The sequence below is a fragment of the Zonotrichia albicollis genome, chromosome 6 (genome assembly GCF_047830755.1).
Source record: "Zonotrichia albicollis isolate bZonAlb1 chromosome 6, bZonAlb1.hap1, whole genome shotgun sequence".
In the NCBI taxonomy this organism is placed as follows: domain Eukaryota; kingdom Metazoa; phylum Chordata; class Aves; order Passeriformes; family Passerellidae; genus Zonotrichia; species Zonotrichia albicollis.
Window position 1 is genome coordinate 55,110,554 of NC_133824.1, and position 26,109 is coordinate 55,136,662.

The 26,109-nt window shown below is 44.3% G+C and overlaps 1 protein-coding gene across 7 annotated transcripts in view; it reads left to right on the top strand.

Moving 5' to 3' along the window:
• Positions 1–9,391: 9,391 nt before the first annotated feature.
• TEAD1 (TEA domain transcription factor 1) overlaps positions 9,392–26,109 on the top strand; it is a 152,091-nt gene continuing 135,373 nt past the window's right edge. For 2 of the 7 annotated variants that reach the window (XM_074543853.1, XM_014270623.3), the window contains exons 1-2: positions 9,393–9,743; positions 10,292–10,438. The gene's annotated coding sequence lies outside the window, so the exon portion shown is untranslated. Of the gene's footprint in view, positions 9,744–10,291; positions 10,439–26,109 lie in introns of those variants that run through there. The other 5 variants (XM_014270625.3, XM_074543854.1, XM_014270624.3 and 2 more) reach the window with 4 other exon arrangements.

Sequence of the window (26,109 nt, forward strand, 5' to 3'; positions counted from 1 at the left end):
GCAAGTGAAAGCAGGGCTCTTGGTTTATGATGACATTTCTAAGGCTGTAGACTGGAAAAACTCCCAAATACAATGATGTTATTGGCTGCATAAAGAAAAGTAGATCATATACTTCACCTTTTCTCTGAGTGTTGTACAATGCCTACATTTGTATTGTCTGGAAATAATAGAAAGAACTGCCTTGATAACAAGAGAGGGTGCAAGATTCTTGAAACTATCTGTCACATATTTTAACACATTTACAAGAGACTTTTGATACAATTTAATTATTTTTTCTGTATTGCACCTGCCTCAGTTTAACACCAAAGGAAAGCTTTCAGGCACAGCAGCTCTGTGGTACACCCCACATCCACCTGGGGCTGTAAATGACAGCAGGGTATCTGCTCCTCCTCTAGAATGCCTGTTTTTGAGGATGTTTTCTCTCCCTGTGAATTGAATAAACCAGTTTTGCAATCTGCTGCAGGCCCCACCCTGCCTAACCCTGGCTAGTTAACCTGTAACTGATTGCAAAACTGGTTTGAGTCACATGCTGAGGAAAGAGACATAAATCAGGTTTTTAATAGCTCAGCTCTCCTCCTCACCAATAACACAGGCCATCAGTTGGTGGTGGTGGTGCCATAGAAGAGCACAGCACGTGTTGCCCATTTGCCACACTTTAATGGATCTTTTCATGCTTTTGGAGATTAAAAATTAGACAGAAATAGAAGTCCCTGCCCAGTGCTGCAGCCTGGATGTCAGATTCATTCCCTGTCTGCAGGATTCACATGGAAAGCTCTGACATAACTGAGCAGCCACTTTTGTGAGCCAGTGCTTGTGAGATGTTGGTAAACAGCCACAAACCCTTCAAACCTGGCCAGAAGAACAAGCCCACATCTCAAACAAACTGTTTTTACTCACTGTTTTCTACTGGCCTGAGTTAATGAGTGGTCACCCAGAGAAAAGGAGCAGAGCAGGGAGCTGTGGGCAGCATTTCACAGGTAGGATGTTTATGTTGGTGTGTCACTGAAACAACTCCATCCCATACAAGTTTATTTTCCTCATTGTTTTGCCATAATGCCTGGTCAGGAGCCCAGCACAGGACTGGGATGTGAAGTCAATGAATGCTCCTTCTGTTCCTTCCAACTGCCTTTGGATTTCCCATTGCCTCTGGCCCTTTTTCAACCTTTAATTCTTTTATTGCAGAAGGGAGCAGAGAGAGCAGGAGGTACAATGCATCAGTGCCCCATTCCAGCCCAGATGAAGCCAACAAGGACATTTTCCCCAGGCTACACTGGGGCCACACCACTGATGGAGCCCCCTTGCCTCTCTGAAAGCCCCACCGGTGGCCATGCTCTGGTCTCATGGAAAAGGGAGATTCTATCCCACTCCAGTTCCCAGCTGAAGGGGCAACAACCACTATTGGATATAATAGCAACCTTGCACGGAAATTCTGGGAGAAACCCACTGCTTTCCTCTTCCAGGAGCACAGTGCAATGCCATCAATGTCTCTGGAGGAGAATGCTGCTCTCTGCGGGCAGGGCTCCCTCCTTGGGGCTTGGAGCAGGGGACTTGCCTCAGGCAGAGGAGGACATCAAACCTGATTTTCCTTCAGTGCTGAGAGGACTGCAGCTTGACTGCCTTGCTGCAAGGGAGAGGATGGCAATATCCTCATGAAAAAAATAGGTGTTTTTGTGAAGGTTTTATTCAGGGAATTGTTTGTGTGAAGGGCTCTCAGGAGCAGAGGGGTCACAGAGCCCTTTTCTGGCAGGGCTCAGCCAGGTACCACTGCCCTTGGCTGGTATGGACAAGATTAGAGGAGAAAACACTGCCCAAGGAAGGGGCTACAAGATTCAAATTATGTATGACTACTAGCCAGGGTTTCTTCTTTACTTGCCTTTGGCTGCTAAAAGTGACTCCAAAGCCTTCACCTGCCTACAGCTGTGTATGTCAGGCCATTATTGTTAATAAATCAAATTACTCCCCGTTGCATGTGCTTGGAAAGAGTTTCACATTGCTGAATGCTCTACTGCAACTGAGAACACAGCTCCTCTGAGCTTCAGCTCTTTCCAAGAGTTACTGATGTCAGCTTGGAAATGCCTCTCTTTTACAAGCCATTTAATTGCTTACTTTAAGAATTCACCAAAGCTCAGCTGGGGCCTGATTTTCAGTGAACCTCAGTTCTGTGCCCACAAGGAATTTAGATGACTCTGTGACCTCGTAGGAAGTGAATAAATTAGAAAGATGGCTTTTTAAAACTATTGGTTGCACCTGGGATACATTTGGGATGGAATATCTTAGGGCACAAAGAGGTTGTGCTCATTTAGTGTTTTGGAACCTGATTTGTGGAATGGAGCTTGCCTCTTCAACTCTACCAGAGACCAGAAAGTTGGAAGAACAACCAGAGCTGAGAGGATTTTGGTATGTAAATAAGAAAGAAAAACTACTTGAGGGCAGTGAGGTGTGTGTGATTGCATAAGGAAGGTGTGATGTGCTGCAGGTGTATTTGCATGGTGCTGAATTTTGCTGTTACCTTAGCTGCTGTGAGGATTGCTCTGACTTCCCATTCCAATTTCCAGTTCGTAAAATGGAAATACTAATGCTCAGGGCATCGGGGTGGTGTGAGGATGAACTGCTCTGTGTGAATAGAGTGCTTTGAAAATGATAAATGTTAATGCAATTGGAAAATGCTGACAGTTATCATCCATCTGGGACTGATTGTGAAAAATAACAAATTCATTAATTTCCTCAGGATCTAGAGGGTAAAAGAAGCATAAAACAGACAAGGCTGTGCAGGTAGTGGAGTAACAGGGCTTGTGAGGTCACCTAAGCTGGAATCACATGTGAAATGAGGTCAGGATTCTCTGTGCTTATGATAAACATTTGTCCATGGCATCACCTCATTGTCTGGCACTGCTCTGCCCAGCTCCTTAATGAGCACCCAGAGGGCTGTGGCTCCCAGGGAGAGAGTGCCCCAGTTCCCTGTGCCACCCTGTGCCATGGGCTGGGATGGTCAGAGTGGCCATCCAGAGTGGCCATCCAGAGTGGCCATCCAGTGTGGCCATCCACAGCTCTCCCCAGCCTGTGGGCCCTGCTCTTCCTACAGGACTCTGCTTTGGGCACTGCTTCACCTCCATGGACCCCTCCAAGCCCTGGCAGAGTGTCCTGGCTGGCTCTCCATGGCATGGAGCACATCATGGGCATAGGAGCAGAGAAGCCAGAACAGAGAGATCATTTGCACTCAGGATTAGGCTTTGTAGCAGCCACTCTATCCATTGGAGCTCACAAAGTTGCAAAACTCAGAATTTTAAATGCATTAAAGAGTTGTTCTAATTTCCAGCGACACTGTCAGTCCAGTTGGTGTTTGTCATTTCAGGAACATGAGAGGAAAAGCAGTGAGAGAAGAGACATCAGATGCTGGAGTGGGAAGCGTTTATCCTGTTCTGATGATCCTGTCCAGCCAGCCCCAGTGGCTCCTGCATCTTCAGCTGACTCTGTTTCCACCCCTGTTTCTGAGCTGTCTACCTGAATACTGGCTGGATGAAAAGCATTTGTGGTTCCCCCTGGGAGGGAGGAGGAAAGGTCAGGATTTACATGCTGATATTTACTGCCACAGATTCTGTACCAGCCATTGCAGAATCGGGGCTCAGTGCTGCTCAGCCCTCTGAGTGAGCCCATCTAACTGCATATCCACACACCATCAGGGTCTCCCAGCAGCTTTAGGTAGTTTTTTCTCCTTTCATTACCAATCAACTGCAAATTACTCTTTGTAATTCTCCTACAAAGAAAAACCCCATGTAAATCTGCCCTTCAAGGATTAGTTGCAGTAGGGAATGGGTTACTTCTCTTTAGATTTCCTTTTGTACTCACTTGAACACCTAAAAAGTTGAGTCTAAGAGGAAATGGGAATATATTCTTGTAAGAATCCCTTTCCTTTGCCTCTCCTCTCCCTCCTTCCCCCTTGGAAGTGGAAAGATTGAATCCTGCTAGTTTTGTATTGCCTGAGAGCTGGTGCTGTGCTCTCAGCTGCCCTGCCCTGCTCTGAACAAACCCTGAGCTGTGCAGCTGTCTGGAACAGGTTTGTGCTTTATTAGAGCAGGAGAAAACACACAGAGAAAAAAGAGAAGTGTGAGAAACTCGGGTGCTCTTTGCAAGCCTCATGATGCAGATGGCATGGAAGACTGTGTGACAAGAGGACAGAAATCTTCTTATCTTCTGGCTTCTTCCCTCTTAGCACCATCACCCTTAACCCTCTGCAGGGCTCTGACCTTCTCACTTCTGTTTCCTCTACATTTTATTTACCATGTGTGGTTCTACCTGTGGCATGAGTGGAGAAATGGAAAAAAACAGTGTAAAATAAGGATGACAACAGTATTCTGGTTGTGCCTTCAGTGTGCAGTCTATCCTACCTGGGGAAGCTGCTTGGCTGTTCCTTCAGTGAAACATCTTCCATTTCTTGTGTTGGGGTGGCAGAATGCCCCTGCCTGCAGAAGGCACCTGTGGAGTCACTTTGGTGAGCTGAGGGGATGCTTGGGACAGATCTTTTGCAGTAGATCTCTCAGCAGATGGTGCCTTTAACTGCTCTGAAATATTCCCAGGATGTAGATGTCAACCTCTAAGGGTAACTCAGTGGTTAAGGTAAGAATTAACCTTTGTTATTACTGTTACTGTTATTTTTATTGCCATTTCTACTATTATTATTATCATAGTGTCTAGGTAAGCATGAGGAATTCCCAGACTAGGACTCCCACCTAAACCCCATTGAAACCAAAAGAATTAGGCACTTAGATACTTAATAGAGGATTAAAAATTCCTGCACCTAACATCAAACATCTAAACAGCATTAGAAATCTGGGCTGAAGGGAAGGGAGAGAACAAAATTTGCCATTTGCATATCAAGCAGGCTGAGAAATGCTCATAAACCTGAAATTTTTATAATCAAAGAGATACTTTGGGAATTTGAATGGGAATTTTTTCCCCTGTTTTGTTTTGGTTTTTTCTTTTTTTTTTTTTTCTCTCCCAGCACAGTAACAACACAAAATTAGTAGTGTAAAATATATTTTTTAAAGCCCAACCACACAAGTGGCTATGGCAGCAATTTGTTTCAATCAGCGGCACTGGGAATTATTGCTGTCAGGAGAAGGAAGGGGCTGCTGTGCCTACATTGTTTGCTCTGAAGCAGGACCAGAGCCACCCCATTTTGGTGTTAGTGATTTCATCAATGGCACAAATACACAGCCCTGCGCTCTGCTCATGCCATTTAAAAAAGCTCTCAGTTCACCTTTAGAAATAAGCACCCAGGATTGTCTGAAATTATATATTTCCACTCTCTGTACTATTTTAACTCAGCTGGGCTCTGAGGCCGTGGTTCTTGTCCTGGCTTCCTCTCGACTCAATTATTGTAATTCATTATGAAATTGTTATTTGTTTTCATTCTTTACGCTGTCTGCTGCTTTACAAAGCTCAGCAGCTAGATTTGTAATGTGGAGAGCTCTGTTCCATTACATTGCAGCCTCCCCACAGCATTGTTTTGCTGGCATGTTCAGCAGCACATTGATTTGGATATTTAATTGTATGCACACTATGGATTAATCCTAATCTATGGAGTGCTTTAAGCATTTCCTGGGATTAGCATTTTTCCTAATCTGAACTGCAATCCAAAGACAAAGTTTTAAAATACTTGCAGTGTTTGTAATCAAAACACTGAGCCCAAATGTTGTTGAGCTCTCAGGTTCATTCCAAGTCCAGAATGGGCTCTGGATCTAGAATTTGCAAAGTCCATCTTGTTTTCATCAGCCAGTGCTCTCTGGGCAGATGAGAGTTTACTCATTCCTAGAGTAAGCAAGGAATTCTGTTCACCCTGTGTCTTTGGGTGCTGCTTCTGGGGACCTAAAGCCCCCTCTGGTTCTGGGTGGCAGGGTGAAATGTGTAAATCAATCATGTTCCCTGTGCCCAGCGCCCCCTGCTATCATTAATAAAGACAGAAGTGGTTCCTACAGCAAAGCACAGTCCAGCCCCCACCTTATCTCCAAGCATGTTCACACTTGCCTCTGCCCCAGACTCAATAGGACTTGCACTCCAAACAGCCTTCCCCTGACAAATGCAAGACTTGATAGTGCTGCAAACCTTTATTCTCTAATTCTTTTGCTTGCCTTTTCTGTCCTGCCTTACCTTGCTCCTTTCATGGTGAAGCTAATTCCCTTTCCTCACTGTTGTCGCCTGTTTCTGCTCCTTCCTATTTTTTCTTCTCCTAAACTACAGTTTCCCTTGCTCTCCCAGCTGGTTTCCTTTCAGCTTTTCCTTCTGCCCCATCAATTCCCTTTCTTTTTCAACTTTTCCTTTCTCCATTTTTATCACCCTTTTAAAACTTTCATTTTTCCTGCCTTCTGTCTATAGTTTCAAAATTTTTTCTCACTTTCTCTGTCTTTTCTCTTTCCCCAGTCTCTCTCCCTGAAGTCCTTTCATTGGACTGTTTCTTGAATCCCATTCTTTCCCCTTCTTACCACATTTTCCCATATTCCCCACTTGTATGTCTCATTTCTAGCTGAGATAAGCATTTGTCCCCAGGAAATGCCCCTGCCTGGGCTTGTCCCAGTGTCCCTTTGTTTCCTGCAGCTTTTGTGATTCTCAGCGCACCTGTGTGCCTGAAGAAGCCATTCATCAACAAACAGAGGGCAGGCAATTCATCAAACTTCTGTCCCTGAATGTGCAGCCAGTGTGCTTTCCTTGTCTATCCATTGAGCATCCAAAGCCTGCCCTGGCACGGGGACAGTGGCTGGACTCACATCAGGCTGCCTGATCCTGATGTTGTTTCACCTTGTCACTACCATCTGTCAGAATGCACAGATCTCTCTCTCCCCCCAGTTCACCTCTTTTTTTTCCTGCCACAAAGTCATGGGCATTCCAGGTATGTGTTTTTTGAAGTGACTGCCAGGGTGGTGTGGTTTGACAGGATAATCTCCAGGGTTTGTGAGAGAGAGACCCGTGCTGGACACAATTTCCCTCCCTCGGTGTTCACAGGACGTGGGTTTTGTCTGGAGCTTGCTGGCTGTGCTTCCCAGGGGCTGAGGTTCAGTCACCACGCTGGTTTGCTGCTCCTCCTGGCCTCAGTTTTGGTGGTTTCCTTGGTATGTGCAGAGCCTGGGAGCAAGATGCTGCCAGGAGCCAGCCTGGAGCTGAAAACTGCATTGTGGATGAACCTTTACAAGGCTTCCAGTCTCCCCCAAGCATCTGGTTTTTCCTTTCTTCCACGGGAGAATTTCTTCCTCTGAAGGACACTAACAGAAAACTTCAGAACCTGGGAATTGCCTGAGCCTTCCCTGCTGCTTGCAGTTAACAGGAAAATATGGAGGCATCAGGAAAATTTAATTATTACTCCACAATTCTTCTGAAATCTGAATGGCAAAAGTGAACTGTCTGTCTGCAGATACAGCAAACAGCTACAGCCTTGTTTGAGTCAGATTTGTGCTCATCCACAATGATGGCTGCAGAAGCAACCTTCTTTTTTGTTTTCTTTTCCATGAGGAAAGCATGATCCTGCAAAATTTGCATCACTTGCATTTGTGAGAACTTCTGTGGGTAAGAAGTTTCCAAACTCTATTTATCCATTGTCCAAAGATTTGCTGCTCTCCCTCCACACGTGGAGAGCTGTGATACCTTTTGGGCCCTGCACATGCATAGAACTTAAGAGTCACTGTTCTTGGTACTTCCTCTGCAAGCCTTATGGGAAAAAAAGTCACATTTATTTAAAGACATTTCTGGTTTTGTAGTGAGCATAGCTGAGAGAGTTTAAAGCCTAGTGACTAAAAAAAATAAATCTGTGTTATAGGTGTTGGGGGGAAATGTTTTGTCCCATTTTTCTGTTCCAACTTTGGAAAAGAGTTGGTAATCTTTAAGTGCACTCAGGAGACTATAGCTTTTGTGCAGACATCTGCAAAGTGATTGAATTTTACCAATTGTGCAGGCACTCAGACGCTTATTAGACGATATTGCCAGAGCTATTTGGAAAGAAGGAGTTGGAGAGAAAAGAAATTCTGCATGTGTGAAGGGGTTTCTTGCAGCCTGTTTTGGGGAAGAAATTTTTCAGCCAGTGTGGAATTGCGTGGGGGAAAAAAATTCTCCTAAAATACATTTGGTTTTGAATTCTCACAGTCCTTTGACCAAGACCTGCTCAGACTTTGGTGTTGTTTGGTATTGTTGCTTGTTGCAGACTTTTCTGCAGGGCTGTTTTGGCAGGTTTCATCAATGCCATGTGTGTGACCAGCGGGAACCCTGCACCTTCTGCCCGTCACACACACGCTGTGCCTGCTCTGCAGAGGTAAAAACCAGCTGCAGCTCCTGTGAACTGCAATGTGAGCTTCAAGGGGCTCTGGGGTCAGCCACAGGCTGCAAGGATGTCTGTTAACAGCATGGCTGTCTCATGGGATTGGGACTGGGAAAGCAGCGGGACAAGCACGTTCCTGGCATTCCCAGAACGACACGCTGGGCATCTCCTCAAAGTCGCAAAAATGTAATATGCAGGGCATTTATTGAGGATTCCACCAGCATGTCATGGACTTAGGTGCAGTGTGAGCATGTAAATGCTGCCTGGTGATGCCGACACATTGCTCCTCTGAGGCTGGAACGGGATTTTTGTGATCGCTCCCAACGCAGTAGCCCTGCTGGGCAAACTTTCAAAGGTGGGTAGAAATGTGTGTTTGCACATCAAAGCAGGCAATTTATTTCACAAACACCAAGGTGTCCAGTTATCCCTTTTGCTTATGCAAATATGAATTGTCACAAGCACAACAGCTGTGCCTTCCCTGCAATTATTTCCATGAGGTAGTGGATTGTTCAGTGAAGGAGACGTGCCTGTGATGCTGCCTGGGGAGCGTTTCTGGGGGATGCGTTGCACAAGACAAGAGGGGTACAGATAGTCACTCATTCGGAGTGGTGCAAAACTGGCATTGTGAAATCTGCATCTGGGGACAGTTTTGTGAGAAAGGTCAGCATCTGGATTGAGGGTGAAGACTAGACCCAAATTGTCCATGTCAATTTGGGGTGTGATGTCTTCTCATCCCATGCTGTGGGGCTCTGTTGGCCCTTTTGGACACAGACCCGCGTTCCTTAGGCTTTGCACGGCACCCGGGGGTTGGATGTGAGCGTGTGTACACCGAGCATCCCCGGGGAGCCTCCCCGCTGTTTCCCCGGCCGGACCCCGCGCATCCCCCCGCGTCCCGCGCATCCTTCGGGACTCCGTTCCGCAGCTCCGCCCGCGCGTTGCGGACCCTGCCGGGGCTCCAGGGCGGGCGGGCCCGGCCCGGCGGTGCCCCCGAGCCCCAGTAGAGCCCCGGTGGAGCCGCGGAGCCCCGGCCGGGCCCCCTCCCGCGGGCTCCCCTATGAGGTCAGCGCGGCGCGGAGGCCCCGCCCGCGGCCCCGCCCGCCCGCCCGCGGCCGCAGGGGGCGGCGGGCCGCGCTCCGCCCCGCGGCCGCCCCGCTCCCGCGTTCATTTCATTCCTCCCCTCATTCCGCGCATTCCTCGCATCGCTGGCGCCGCGCAGCCCGGCCGGGAGCCCGGCCCGCCCCGCCGCCGGCCGGGCAGCAACTCATCCTCCGAGGGCTCCGTCCGCCGGCCCGCGGCAACCTACGGCCGCGGTATAAATAGCCGGGCGGCGGATTAAAAATAGGCGCGGGGCCATAAATAGCCGGGGCGGCCCGGGGGCGGCGGGCGAAGTTTTGCCGTCGGAGCGCGGCGCGCTGGCGGTGCGCGCAGGGGCCGCGGCGCGGAGGTAAGCGGGGCCGCGGGCGCTTTGTGCGGCGGGGCGGGGGGCGCTCCCGGCCGGGGGCGGCCCGAGCGGGGCCCGGAGCCCCCGCAGGTGCCGGGGCGGGCGGGCCGGGGGCCGCGGCGGGGGCAGAAGTTGCTCGGCGCGGAGTTGCGGCGCTGCGGGGCCGCGGCCGGAGCTGCAACAGGCGCTGCCGCCCGCCCCGCTCCGCTGCGCTCCCCCGCTCGCACTCCGTGGCCTGAGTCACCGCCCGGCACCGGGCGCGCTCGCACGCCGCTCTCTCTCACTCTCTCACACACACACAGGCTCTCCCCCTCGCACACGCGCGCACCGATCCTTGGCATTTTTCACATATTTTGTTGTTTTTTTTTCCCGCGGGGAAGCACGCACGCCGGGAGCAGCCCCGGGCCGGGCGCGGAGGCTCGCAGCGCTCAGCAGCCATCCCCGGCCTGGCGCGGAGCTCCCGGCGCTGCCTCCCTCCCTCCCCGCGCTTGTTTTCCTCCAAAAGATGAAAGAAGGAATGTCCTTTTTCGCTGCTGCTTCTCCTTCTCCAGAGCTGCTGCCGCTGCCGCCGCCGCTGCTGGTTAATTGCACATTCAAGTGGAAAATTTTCGGGAGTCAGCAGAAACGTTGTATCCAAAAAAGACAAAGTCGCAGTTACAGCAACGCCGAGGAGATTGTCCCTGGAAAACTTCCTTTCGGTAGGAACCGCAAGGTTTTTTTGGTGTTTTTTTTTGGTGTTTTTTTTTTTTTTTCTTTTTTTGTTAATTTCTCGGCGAGGTTTTGAAGAGCTCCATCGCCCAGCTGGTGCGGAGGGCCGGTGGCAGCCTTTGTTCGCGGAGGAGCGCTTTCAAAGGAAGTACACTTCCAAGGGGGAGGGAAAACTTATACACTGCGCCTTTTGTACCCAAATTAAAACAAAGCGGCCCCCTCCACACAACCAAACAAAAACAGCGAGGCGAAATAAAGCGAGACGAGGGGGGAAATATCTCTGTTTTCACCAAGGAAAAAAGTTTGCGCTCCTGCCTGTGTGTCGAGCACGATCCTAGTCGTGATTTTTCTCCTCTTGAAATCTGTTTTAAGTTGAACGGTGTTACCAATATAAAAATATTTATGAAACAATGAAATGCCAGCCACCCACGTTTCTCAGGAGAGTTGTTAACTTATTAGAAACAAGTGCCTGCCTTTGATATGGAGAAATGAAAAGTGACCTCCAGAAGTGCTGGAAAGTTAGGGAGCAGCTCTGCCCTGCGCTCTCTCAATGGAAATGGCTCCCAGGATTTTTTTAAACTGCTCCTTTCTAGGCAAGAAAGGGCAAGAAATATCAGATTGTACCGGTGTTTTCTGACTTAAAATAGTGTGTATAAGAAGCGTAAGCTGAAATGGCAGAGCCTCAGGGAGAAAAAGTCCATGTGCAGTTGTATTCCTGTATTAGCAGGCGCATATTTGCTTTCTCTTCGAGCTGATAAAGTTTGGAAATGCAATCGTGCAGGTTAGCGGTTCTGCAGGGCTGGGTAAGGGCTGAGCTGGGAGCTGTGTGTGGATAACATGCCTGGCTGCATGCTCAGTTATTCTGCAGCACATCTAATATGGAAATCTCTGTGGGAATGCCTCTAACAGGAAAATTCATGTAAATAACTACGTGCTACCTGCAATTGAATATGAAAACAAAAATGATTATAATTACATTAGGACTTAATTTAAAATTATGTAGGGTTCTTCTTACAACCCTAGATTGGGAATGTGTGTCTGTAATTTATGATGTATTCTACCTCTATAAATAGTTGGGGAATACCATTACAGAATATTAGATTGTACTGATGGTAAGATGGTGCTGTTAAAAATGACACAGACCTGGATATTGAATTACTTCTGGGGGTGGGAGGGAAGCTTGCATGTTTGTTTGTATGGGAACATATGTATTTTTATGTACACACGTATACACACACGCACTTTATTTGGGAATAGAAATACAGGAATTAATACAGCAGATGTTCTTGAAACACAAAACTGAAGATTTTATATTTGTGTCTCGTTCTGAAGTTGCAAGTTTTTAAAATCCACTTTTTGAAATTATTTTCACAAAGGGTAAACGTTTTAGAGGTGCATTTATTTTTTCACCTTTGTGGGAAAACACATCTTTTCACACTGCACTGGAGTTTAATTAGATCATAAAGAGTTTCCTATACCAGTAGGGATAATTCTGCATTTTGTTTGCTCCAGGTTTTTATCAGCTGACCAAGCAGAAATTTTAGATGCAAAATTCTTTCCATTTTTCTTCTTAGCAATCTAGAAATACCTTTGGGAAGTTCTTTATTGCTAAACACATTCAATGTATTTTGAGCATCCATCCTGCTTACAAAGCTTTGGTGAAGTAAATATTATTGGCCCTTTCAGCCAGGAGAGTGGAGCAGCAGCTCTTGAGGTTCAAATTGTGGTTTTATATTCTCCACAGTTTCTTACTCTGTGCTGAGTGGGGTGTACAGGAGCACTGAAGCCAAGGAGAAATGTTGATTTGACAGGAGTCTACTTAGTAAAGACAGAGTGTGCTTAAAGGAGTTTTAATTAAACAGGAGAAAAGAACAGCAGAAATTTAATGGCGAAGCAGCCCCGGCCGTGAGTGTCCAGCTGGGCAGTGATAGCGTGTGGGGATGTGTGAGCATGTGTGTGCTGTGTTTGGTGTCCCCTGGAACCACTGGGTTTTTGTTGTTGCTGCTGCTGCTGGATGCTGTAGCGGTTTTGGATATTGTTAAAGCGGTTTCTGGGCTTTGTTTGTCCATGCCTGAAAAAGTTAAGTTCAGTTGAGTCACATGCTGAGGGGAAAAAAAATCCATTTCTTCCTTCTTTCTGTTTAAGCTGCCTTTGTGATAATGTTGGAAGCAAACTTTCAAGGTACAGTACAGGCAATACAGGAATAAAAGCTTCAGAGCTACAGAGAAATACTTTTTTCTTTAAAAAAAAGGCGAAAGGTAAAAACATGCAGTTGTGCATTATGATACAGCTGTCAGTTTTCAGTCTGTAAAGTAGGATGGTTACACTGCTGGAAGAATTTCACCAGAAGTAATCTCATTTTATTAGGAGGTGCCTAAGATTGTTCCCAAAACATGGAGATTTACTGTGCAGTTCTGGATGTGTGTGTTTGGGAGAAGGTTACCTTCAAACCTGTTATGAGCACTTGCTTTCTTACTGAGTACACACCATATATATATAAATATAAAAATATGCACATCACTCATTCTAGCTGGCATTTCTTCATGTCATTAATATTAACCCTGTACCCCTCTGGAGATGGTTTAAAAACTGTCTTTCTGTAGTGATTCCATTTATTTAAAAATAAAGTATTGGCTGGATCCAGTCCTTGCTCAGGTTAAAGTGACCAGCATGACTCATAGGAATAAACATTTGCTGGATCAAATACTGAGATATTTACAGCATGTGCTTTATGTCCATGGTTGGTGTGATGTTTGATGTCTAAAGAAGGACATCTTTGATTTAAAAGAATATTAATTTGACACACATACTTTTTCAAATTTCTGCTCGGGGCTTATGTTCTGCTTAACTTGTAATCTGCCTAAGACTGGAAGGCAAATTTCTATTAACAGCTGATCATTCATTCCATTCGGGCTCTTACTCATAGCATGTGCAAATATGAGGCGAGGGCTGACTTCTTAGAAATCTGGTCTAAATTCAGGCTAATTCCATCAACTTCATACGGCCTGTTGCTGGATTACATTGGCTGTAATGAGGGTGCAAATTGGCCCTTTAAAAATGATTTTGAAGTCCCCAGCTCATGAGAGGGCTCTACCTTTTCATGAGAGAAATAATCCTTTTTTCTGGGACCTGAGGTTTGATTTCTGCTGTGGTGCCGTGTTGCGCTCTGCCATTAGCGCTTGCCGCGAGCGGGGATGGTTTATATTCCTAAACTGCAGCCCTTTTCTGTTAAAGAATTATTTGAATCTCAACAAAATTTTAGAACTTTCAGGAGGTAAATCATCTCCCTGCAAGCAAGAGCTGTTACAGGTTTTGTGGCAGTTTGTGCAAGTGCTGTGTAATTTAGATTGCATCCTGTGATGTATGAACAGACGAATGGCATTATTAATTGTAAAGACTCTAAGCTGTGCTGAAGACACAGTTTTAGGAAAAAAAATCTCTGCCATAAGTTCCCACTTTATGACCATATCTTGCTCTCTGTTCTTGGACAAAACTCCTTTTGACTTTTGCAAGTGGAACAAGGATGGAATAATATTTCCTGGAATAATTTTGTGTTTGGTTTAAATGGTTGCTCATTTCCAAAACAGAAGAGAGTGAAAAGTTGCAGACTTAAGTCCTTTGAGGCAGCAACTTCAAATTTGCTCCTCAGATCTGTCACATAAAATTCAGCTAAGTGTTTTCTGATTTAATACAATAAGCCTCTCGTTTTTGTGATATCACTGTGAGTTTCATCTTGTCATTTGAAAAGCCGAAATTTCTGTCTGTGCTGATGCAGACTCAGCAACTTTTATACTGGATCAGGTTATTAATATTCAACCAGAATGACATTAATTTCAAAACGCAGGGACTGAAAGTCAAAACCTGGCTCCTGCCAACTAACTGGAGTTATTCTACCCAGGAAGTTCTCGAGGAGCAGCCCACCACAGCTCCACGCTCTGGTTGGATTTGGGTGCGCGGGGCCGGGGCGCGATGGAAATCCGCGAGTGTGGGAAGGGTTTGCGCTGCTTGCCCGGCTGGCGCAGGGCTCTGACCCCATTTCCCTGTCCCTCCAGCCTGTGCCTGCCTTGTCAGAGGCGGCCTGTGTTAGTCTGGCTCCTGTCCAGGGCGAGGTATCACCTACAGCTTTTTGTCCTTTGTGTCCCGCTCGTTGTTTATTGCGTGATAATAAACAATCAGGGCGGCGTGATTATTGCACCGCGTCTTGCCGGACCTTGGCAGCGCTTCCAGCTCTCCTTGGGCTTTCCCTGATCCGGGGCTCAGAGCCCCTCTGGGCGGCTGCAGGAGCACACGGGCACAGAATCCCAGTGTGTTTGCAGGCAGGTCGGGAGGTGGGATGGGAAATCTCCATGTGTGGGGAGGGGGAAGGGACCAAAGTTTGGGATTATGTGTAAAACTATTAAAATGCTATTGACTGGGAATCTAAAACAATGACGAGTGCTGTTGTTTTTACAGATACATGAACTGAAAACTGCTGCTAATGATGGGAAATGTTAATTATGTGAGAACATATTGAACTTATATTCTCTGGCATGAACTTTTTTAAATGCATCAACTGTGCTGCCTTTTATGCGCACAGCTTTCTAATTATCATAATTCAGTACAGCTCTGGCTTTTGGAAGGAGTTCAAGTGCAATCTCAACTTAACATGAAAGGAGTTGTTTTTTTTTTAACGGAGAATGTTCAAGAACAATTTGAAAAGATAATCTAAAAATGCTACATACTTAGCTGGGTATAAGTCAGAAAATAAATATGTTCCCATAACTGCCTATCAAAGCAGAACAGATTATTAGAACAGAAAGTTATCTATTTTTCTCATTATGTCTTTCACACTCCTACAGAACACAGCTAAAAGCACATTTTCATAATTGAATATCATAGACAGACCTACTATATATTGATTGACAGTCGTTTTGATTTTGTCAATTTTTATAATGATTGAGTAGATTGCTGTGTTGTTATGAAAAGATTATTTCTCCTCAAATAGTAAGATTTATTTTTTTAGATGAATCAGGAAGACAACTTTCATGATACATTTGGTATTAATGTGTTTCTGTAACATATTCAAGTCCCCTTGCAAATGGTTGTTACTGGTCAGTTTTGCTTGTCTTTGTGGAACTTGAGGGGGTTGTAAATATCAGGTTTTCCTTAAGCACTCAGAAGTGGTTTGGGTTTTATTTTTTGTTGTTAGTTTTGTTTTGGTTGTGTTGGCTTGTTTGTTTTTTGGTTTTTTTTTTTGAGAAGGAAAAGTAAATTTCATGTAACTAGCGCTTTAATTGTCCTTTCAATTTTTTTTTTTTTTTTTGAATGTGATCAAATTGCTGTTTTCCACATCACACACTCCCCACCATTTTTTGGTCTTTTCCGTTACTACAGTACACGCTACATTTCTGAAATGCAAAGAAAGCCCCAGTGAAACAAAATGACTTCATTTGAGCTGGCACTTAAGAGTAGAATTCACTTCCATAGTGCTGAAATAAAAGAAGCCAAGTGTTTTAAATAGCCACTCCCCTAGGCCAGAGTGTTTTTAGAAAAGCTCATTGTCTAGATTTGAGCTGTAGCAGTATGCCTGCCTCTGTTAAATCTCCCGATCCAGACAGCTCGATTTCTAAAGTCGACATCTGGTTTACTCTTTGTTCACCTGTTTAAAAAAAAAAATGCAAATAGGCGAGTGTGCCATTGCCCTAGAGCTCTGCAAAAAAAAAATAAAAAAAAATGCTGTTGACAGTTTGTCAAATAGTGCTTCCAGTCTAAGACTGCAGTAGCCTATTGTTATGCCAGCAACAGGCAACAGAAGTTGTGGCACCATATGGCCAGTATATGCTTCAGATAAGCTATCTGTTAATTTAGCTTATCAGTGGTGGTTTGATATGCTTCGTGTTTGAATCGCCAACCAGTATGGCCTTGGGTACTTTTGGTGCCAAATTATTCCTTAACATTATAGACATCACAATTATTCCCTTGGTGGAATCTCTCACCATTCATTCACCTCACGGTGCTGTGAACAGCAATGCTTATTTTTGGAATTAGTTGGCATGGTTTGTTTGGGTTTTTTGTGGTTTTTTACATGGTTGTCTTTCTTGTTGGGAGATTATAATTCAGGAATGACATTTTGGTTTTGAGGGGAGAAAATGTCAGAATAGATTTTGGAAGAAAAGGTAAATTCATAGAGGTTTAGGGGATTAAAGCTTCTGTTATGTGTATATCAATTGAAAAAAATATGATGATCTGGGACAACAGTTAATGGGAAAAAGGAAATTTTATTCACACCTAATCTATCTCCAATATCAGTGCATACTTTTCTTTCTTGTCCTAAAGGTGATTTACAGCTTAAAATAGAAAAACAAAACTCTGTAAACAGTTTCCACATCCCTGGTTTTACCTTCATTCTTTCAAAAAAAAATTAACCTTTAAAACCAGTCATGTCCCTATATCTGCTGCCAGCTGATCTTTGAAGATTTTTTTTTTCCCCTGCTTTTTCCATGATCAACTGAAAGACAAGAAGACTGGAAGAGCCACTGGAAGCTCCTTCATCTTGCCTTTCTTTGGGAGTAATTATTTTGTAGCAGGAGGAGTTTCCAGCCATAAATAGAGCCTTCCATTCAGTTCTCTGTGCTGTCCTTAGGGCTGGATGTGCCTGTGCTGCTCTCTGACCTTGCAGCACATTCCTGTCTCCTGCCTGTGCCTTGCAGGGCACCCCAGCTGTCCCTGGACCCTCCTCTTCCCTTGGGATCACATTCTTGCTCCTGGTTCAGCTCTCCTGCCCTTGGATCCCTGTGATTTTTTGTGTTTTTCCTTTTGCAGTCCAGCTTGCCAGGTGCTCCTTGCCCGTGCCCTCTGCTGCTGCTCCCAGCCCGTCCTTGCCCTGGATGTTGGAAAGAAAGGGCCACTTGTGCTTGCCATACCTTTCATGTCCAGGTCCTTAATGACCAAGAAAAGGACTTAGATTCTCTCTCAAAGAAATTCACAATCATCTTCTGAACCTGTTTGCTGACACCACTTTTTTTTTTTTTTTTGTGGCAAAGAAAAGTAAATTTTTCTCCATTTGTGTGCAATGGAGTGTGAATATTTAAGAAAAGCATAAAGGGTTGAACACTTTCCAGGTGTAAACACATTGGGACCAACACTGTACCAAACCTGAATCTGGCCCCATCAGTCTCTATTTGTGTGAAATGTGAGCAATTTGAGCAGTGGGCCACTCTTTACCATTTCACTGAAGTCCACCCAGATGAGCTGCCTGGAAAAAGGCAGGAGCTGACCCAGGGGCCAGCTGGGTGGGCAGTGAGATGAGAGGTGATGCTCCCACCTTGCTGCTCTGCCTCAGCTGATGTTGGCAGCTGCAGAAAGGCTCCCTGCCCTTGGCTTGGCCTCTGGGGCTGCTGCAGGGCTTCTGGTTTCTCTGCAGGGACACCAAATGTGTGTGTCTGTCCACTTGGAGCTGGTTTGGGCTTGCCCCCAAACTTTAAATCTGTTTTGAATTCAGAGGTAGAGCTGAGGTCCATGGTGTGGCTCGTGCAGTTTGGTGGCAGCAGTGTTGTTTGGTGTCTGGGCATTGCAGGTTAGAGCTGTGATCTCTCATCCTGGTGGGATTGGGGGCCAGGTAAGCAAAGGGCCTGGGCAGGGAGGGCTGCTGAGCCTTTCAGCTCCCTGAGGCACTTGTGCATCTTCCCTGGGAGTTATTCCTAAGTGTGAGAGGCAATTTTCAGTTCACTGATGTATCCAGTTACCACCCATAATGGGTATGGCTGTCTTTGGAGGGCTGGCTCCCTTAAAACATAACAAATCTATGTTTATTTAGTACCATAGGACTCATCTTTGTGGGGGTTATTTTGATTAAACTCCAGGGCCTGTGAAGTTTTAGTTTATTTGGTATCTCCTCAACTTGGCTTTACTGGTGTTCCCTTGGTTTCAGCCACTGCTTTGTGATAGGAAATGCACAGCTCCAAATAATGTGTATTTTGCTCATTAAATTGACTATTACTTATGCACAGTAATTTCTTGCTCTGCTTCTTGGCATATTTTCTGTATGCTTACTGAGCAGCTGTAGATAAGCAGTTGAAGGGGCATATTTGGAAGGCAGTATAAAATATGCAGCTTCCTATACAGATTCACTTTAGCCTCTAGCATTAGTAATAATTTTTTGCTGGTGAAACAGTGACCCATAAATAACTTTATCATCCAAAATCTCTAAAAACAATATGAAGAAGTCCAAAGGGTAGCAGAATTATTATAGTTCTTGGTTGCTTGGAAAATTAACTAATATTCTGGCTTTTGAGATTTTGGAAGCAAATTAAAGAACCCTTTTTTTTAGGTAGCAGGCTGCTTTTAATGGTTCTTCTGTATTAAGGAGAGTACAGTATTGTAGGTTATTTATTTCTGGGCATGCAGTACAGGGTGAAGAGCCTGCAATTCAGCTTGCAATGCCTCTGTGCCCTGAGGTAAACTCTATTTCACAAAGGGAATTTTGATTATGGTCTACTGCTCTGTAGCATAGTGGAGGCTTCAAGAGGCAAGTGGTAAATGCTACCAAAGAAAAGCTGGATTGGAGCCACTGACGTCATCTGAGTAAATCTGCTGTAGGACTATAGCCATAAAATGACTGCCAGCCACCGAGCGCACTTTGGCCTTTTCTTGTCAAGTGTTTTAACTGCTGTTTTTTTCTTTGCTTTGCTTTTTTATTTTCCTCTGAGCAAGATGCATTTTGTTTTTTTTTTTTTTTTCCCCTCCTTTGCTGGTTGTGCACAGGGGTGAAATGCAGAAATGCCAACATCCCCCTCCGTCCCCAGCACGCTGCGAGTGGCTGCAGCTTGCAGCTCAAAAATTAAAAAGTAAACCAGTACTTTTCCATACATGAGCCTGGCAGAATTCAGCTTCCATCACCAGCTATTTTTTAGGTGCAAGAGCCTGGCAGTTCAAGTTACAGCATACTGATGAGATTTGTGTTGTGGGCAAAAAGGGTTTTGATGCTCTGGAAGGCGTGCTTTCCTCTGGAAGAGCTCAGTGCATAAAAACTGGGCTTGAATTCTGAATTAGCACAAAATGCAGGGGGGTGTGTGTGAGAGAGCACTTAAAATCCAGTGTTAGTCATTGCTGTAGGATTGACCTCAGCAGTTTCAGTCACTCCTGGAACAAAACTTCCCTGGCTGTTTGTTACCAGCCAGTCTCTGTCGGTACTCTGTGTCCACAGCTGAAGACACCAGGTGCATTAACAATGGCAGCCCTAGCTCTAATCATTGATTAGACTAGCTCCAGTCATTGATTAGGGTGTAGCAGCCATACCTGTACCTAAGGGTATCTCTAAAAATGCACTGATATCCCAGCTGCTCTCCACTTGAATTTCAGCTCTGTCAGGACTGCAATGAAAGTACTCAAGTTTTTGACAGTGGATTTTTATTTCAATTGTCTACATTCTCTTGAAATGAATTTCCAGGATGTTTAACACAGCATCTTAAAAAAGCTGTAAAACACATTAATAATTATTAGCTCATTTGTCCCATGACAACATTTGTTTGCTTGATTGATGTACCTTTTTTTTTTTTTTTACTTTAAAATAAAAACTAAGCATCCCTGTTTTTGAAGTTTGAGTCTTATGATCAGAAATATATTAAAACCAGTATCTTATCCATGAATCATTAGATGAGTCAGTTCCTGAAACCACTACAAGCCTTGCAGTTCTTGGCTTGGGCTGAAAGCAGGAAATCCAGGCTTCAATAACTTCCTTTCCCAGTACTGGCTATAGCAGCCTTCGTGGTTAGTATATGCTGCTTTTGTAAGCAATAGGAAGATGTATGTCTGAGGAACAAAGGCTCTCGAGTCAATTTGCTGAAACTGTTTATAATTTGTGGTCTTGATTTGAATGTCAGGATGCACTGGCATATACTGCCTTCTGTGCTGCAGTACATTTTCCAGCAGTCATATTCAGCATGTGAAATAAAGGGAACACATTATGGGACAATTCTTGGACAAAACCCATCTAATCAGTTTTCCAGAAAACGGGAAGATGTTTTTGTGAAATCATCCAACTCCTGAAGACTAATGGGAGTGAGAACTGAGCACATAGGAGTAAATTTAAAATGTTTATTTAGCAGTTACTTTGTTTTATGCTTGTGCAACAAGCTATTTTTATTCTGTTTCAGCTCTCCAAAAGGGCTTGAAAAAAACCCCAACCCCAACTTGGAACCTATAAAATAAAAACACATGATTTGTTCTCAGTCTCTCTTTTTTTTCTTTTTTTTTTTTTTTTTTTCAGTGAAAACTGTTTGCCTCCTCATAATCAAGGACACATTGATTGTCTCTGTGTCAGTGGAGCATTGTTGGCTGCAGAATCTGTCCTTTAAACTTGGAGTGCCTGTATGCTCTGACATCTGTGCAAGGGGATGAACTATTTACCTTTTGGAGCTAATGGGGCCAGATTCAGGCTTGGTACAACGTTGGTCCTAATGTGTTTACACCTGGAAAGTGTTCAACCCTTTATGCTTTTCTTAAATATTATGAAAGATAGTTTGGTATCTTGTACTTATTATTTGGTTAATTTAACTCGAATTAATTAGCAGCACGTAAAGGCCAAACCCACCTTCTTTAATTATTCTTTTTGTTCTTCCCTCCAAAATACCATTTGTTTTTAACAAACCAGGAAGAATAAGAGTATTGAGAGCAACAGATTAGTAGGTACTACATTAAAAGAAGAAAGTCTACTTTTGACAGGGTTAAACTGTAGTTGCAGAATTGGTTAAAAACAAATGCAGAGCCCTTTTAAACAGACAGAACTGGGATTTTTGGCATGACAAAATCAGCATTCCTCCGCTGCTCTGGGCTGGTTCAGGGGGTGCTGGAGCCCCAGCTGTTGGTGCTGATGGGAGGAGAAGCTCCCTCAGGTGTGTCCCCTGTGCCATGGAGGCAGATGCTGGTGCTCCAGGGATTGCAGTGCTGGGCATCACACAGCCCGTTGTGGGTTTAGCTTGCTGCATTGTAATTAACTCCTTGTAATAACAATAATTATAATAATTAACTTACTACAATAACAAGGATGTTCTTCCCGCTGCTCCTGCTTGCTGATTTTTGGGACAGAAATCTCACTTCTTTCCTGTTTTCTGTTTGAGGGAAACTGTAAGCACTTGAGCAGTGGAGAACAGCAGTGGCTTTGCACAGCATCAAAGCAAATGTAAAAAAAAATTGTTCGTGTTTGTGATCATAAGAAGCGCAATTTTTTATTAATTAATGTTAAACAACAGATTGTTTAACACAGGGAAGGAGAACAAAGGGAGGAACCTTCAAGTGGAATTAGCATCTAAAGTTTAGAATCAGGTTATAGTTGTGCTTGATTTAATTTTTTCCCTTTGCAAAGAAATGTAAATGATTTAATATTGCTTTTCTAGTTGAACAGTCCTGAATTTGGGAATTGTAATGCATAAGATCTAGAGATACATTTTGATCAGGTTCATACACTTTAAATGTGTATGAACTGAACATCTTTGTGCTGCCATCGATCAGAGAGATGTCCTGTTGCTCTAATGTGGATTTTGGTTTTGGATTAGAAGCCTGGGGCTTTGAATTGCTTGCTGTCTGTAGACCAAGTCATCAGTGGCTAGTGATTGATTCATTAATTAAAATCAATTTAAATGGATTTGTAAGCCTCATGTAACAGATTATCTTATTAGCAGCATGAGAAAGGCACTGTGATCTGCAAGGAATCTGTCGCTTCAGACAAAATATAGCATGATTTTATGGGAGAATTTAATGAATTGCTGCTGCTGTAAGTGATCTATGCAAATGGAAGAGCCTTGCTTAAATCCTACATTAAACAGACTCTTCCTGTTGAACATATTTTATTTTTTTAAACCTCCTCTGAAATACTTGACTTTAGTTGTGTGTGTGTTTGTGTACATATTCATGGTCACAATGACACATTAAGCATTCTCAAGTTTCTGATATATTCTAATCTTGGAGATTTTTATTTTTTTTTCTGTAACATCTCCCTTGCCTTATTGAAAAATATCCACAAGGAGAAAAATGATTTTCTAGATTAGTGGGAACAAACTGTCAGAAAGAGCATGTAATGCTGTTTAATCCGTGCTCTGCCTGCTCAGCAGTGCTGTCTGCAGGGGACACTGGACAGCTGGAGGGGCAGGTGGGCAGAGGGCACTTCTGGCAGAAGTGAAAGTGTTGGAGAGGGGGCAGCAGAAGCTTTTCTGGTGGGAGAGGGGGGCTCGTCTGTCATCTTTGCGCTCATTTTGTGACTTCTTCTTTACATCAGGCTGTAGAGCAACTCATTGCAGGCACCTCTGTATGCATTAATGTGCTCTGGGATCAGGCCTCAAGGATATCTAAGCCAAGGTGTCAGCAAAACCAACGGGAATTTTGGATTTGGTTTCAAACAGAGCAGGGTTGTTGCCTCTGAACCACAGCCTTGCCCACAACTTTTCAGTAATCTCGGTACCGTGTGTGCTTCATTCTGGTTTGCAACCCCGACTCCTTCAGGAAAGGAGAATTTTAATTGTGGGAGCTAGGTTGCAGCGTCACTTTACACCTTCCTTCCTTAGCTTGTGCTCTCTGAGCATTTGTGATTAGGGAGCAAAGTGAATTAAATTATGAGATCACTTTTCCATTACAATGAAGCTAGTTTCACTTAATTTCCTCTGCTGTATTGAAGAGATGGAAGAATCTATTATATCAACTGAAAAATTTTAATGAACTTTTTAGGAAAAAAAAAAAACAAACCCTCACAACAAAATCTCAACCTTCACAGAGCCCTGAATTGCCTTGCAGATATCATCCATTCTATGTGTAGGTGATCCTTTAAAGCAAACCAGTGTTGGTGAGCTTTGTTTGCTAGGTAATCTTACTGTCCCTGGCCACAGAGATTACAGATCTTTAACCAAAAAAGATGTGAGACTGGATTGATGTGGCAAACCCAGCTGTAGCTGCATTTTGGTGAAATGAACTGCATCACCTGAGATGTGAGGAATTTGCCATGGCAGGAAGCATTTTGCATTGCTTGTGGAAAATCATACAAGGTATTCAGTAAATATCGCACTTCCATAAAATACTGCATGAGGTCTTGGCAGCGGCCTCCAGTTTGCTCCATGGTTATCTCTTGGTACTCTCTGGGGTTTGACTTGAGGGGATGGGTGCTTTGCCTCACTGCTGCCCATCAATCACTCCGGTAGGAAATTTGGATAACACTTGGAAGTGCACAGGGACAGTGCCAGCTATGAAACCAGCAGCTCTTGCACATGTGCACCTTTGGCAAAGCCTGAGACCCTGCCTGCACCATCCCTTTCCCTCCCTGAGCGTGCAGCAGGTGCAGATGTGTGGGAGTGGAGGTTTGTGGCTGGGTCACTCCAGCCTGGGAACTTGGAAGGCATTGCTGGAATTCTGGGCGTGACGAGGTATTTCATCCTGGACACAGCCCTTGAAACCAGGGAGAAAGTCCTGACTTCCACCAGGTCTTACATTAGCATGCCAGTTTGAAATTAGAGTAGTCATGCAACAGTTATTTATTTAGTGAACCCTTTGGTTTGGAAAGGAGCAAGGAGACTCCTGAGCTTTGAAGAAATGTGCTGAGCTGCAGCGTTTTCTTGGAAGAGAGTAAGGCAGGTGTGCTGCTCTCGGCTGGGATGGAGTTAATTCTCTTGGTCATGTTGGTGTGGGGCTGTTTTGGGTTTGTCAGCTGGGGTTGAGCCACAGCACAACATGCCATAAGCAGGATGGAGCACCCTCAAAGCAGCAAATTGGCAGAGAGGGAACTCCAAGGTGGCAAACCTGGGCCTAGCACTGGGTCAGGTGTGCCAGTGTGGTCCTGTCCTTCCTCTGCTTTGTCTTACACATCCAATCCCTCTGTTGTAGAACCACAATTTGTAATTGGCTTTCTTCAATTTATTCTCTACCATGGAGTTCTGGCTAATAGGAAGAAGACATTGGTGAATAGCTTTTAAATAGCATACTACATAACCCTGCCATTATGGCTTCGGGGAATATTTTCCATTCTGCTTTTGTCTATAACGTGAATCTTGGTAACATTTGTCTTGTATTAAGGCTGCAAATATTTTTTTTGTGTATGTTGTAAACCTTGTGAAATGTTTTTTATTCTGCAAATTATAAATAGTTCAGTTGGCTCAACTATCCCTTTTGTAAGCACATGATTTTTTTGGTAATAAGACATAGTTCTGTGGCAGTGTTGTATGACTGCAATTGAGTTGTACAGTAATAAAATTTCCATGGTGTTCTGTGAAGGTCAGTGGTATGCAATTAATTGCTGGACCCATGACAGGTGCTGAGTAGGAAGTGTTGCTGTCCTAGACACTAAATGTAATAATTAATCTCGTGGGTTAGTATTAAAAGCATGGAAGAGACATGATTCTCATTAACACAGAATTTGTGCTGATATTTGTTTTAACAATTCAATTTGTAGCTTCCATACTGGAGGGCCGTGTCTGTTCTTAAGCTTGGAAGATGGAACCAAATTAAGAGGACTGTGTGCTGAAATTATTGCAGAATATTTTGGTGCATGGCAAGCCAGTCTTAGCCAGGAGAGTCTTTAATTGTCAGTATATTCAGAGGAGAGAGCTGTGTGCCTTGAAGGCTTCCAGAGGCAGATCCTGATGCAGAAGGTTACCTGGGAGAGGGTAAAGCTGTTATTAGGGGTGGGGACTCATTCGGGTGAGGGTTTGAACGTCGCAGCCTTCTGAGTGGCCATGTTATCTCTGAATGTTTTACCCTGTGGCAGCCCTCTGCCAGCCCAGTGGAAGTATCCTGGGCAAAGCAGGGGGAATGCTTTGCTGCGTAAGGAAGAATGGATGTTTGAGAACTGCCTCATTTGGCTGCATCTGCAAATCCTTTGGTCTTTCAGGCTCAGCAAAGTATTTTCTGTTTTACTTTAGAATGTTTAGGAAAACTACAAGAAACAGTCAAAACGCTAATGTTTATTCTGCCTTCGATTTATTTATTTATTTTACAAGGCAGTCCTGTGAATGCAGCCTGCCAGATCCCATTGTATTGGGTTCTGCTGCCATGCCATGAGGCTCACTTGAGGAAATGGAGAATATTTAAAATAAACTGTGGTGCATTACAGCGTGTGAAACTCTCGTGGCACGCGTGTCAGGGTGTGATGCAAACAAGGCATAATTGCCACGAGCACAGACTGCATGTTCTGCTGGAATGGGCCACACTGAGCACAAAATGTCACAACTGTGAAGGCTGGGTGAGATCTTGGCTCCAGAGGAGTCAAAGCCATAAATGCACAGAGTCTCTTCCACTTACATTTCCACATTTATTCTTTCACTGGCAAACAGGGTAAAAAAATAAGGAAAAATCCAGTCTGTTCAATATCTCTCCCCAATTTTAAGTAGACTCACTTGAACTCGTAGCCCTCTTCAGACAAACTGCAAAAGATAGTTGCTCTGGTTTCAAATGTGCACATTTTATGGGAGGATCAGTTGGTAGTAATATAAAAAGGCCAGTTTGCCTTGGCTTAGTCCATCTTTGTAAGAGCCTTGACTTGGAAATTGGAGAATGGTTCCCTGTGGAATTCTGCTGTGTTGAAGGCATTGAAATGTGTTGTGAGTCCCTGTGGCTGAGTGCTGTGGGAAATAGTGAATTAATGTTTCAGCAGAGGCTGTTCACAGATACTTCAATGTAAGAAAAACTTTTAAAGTGATGCTTTAGA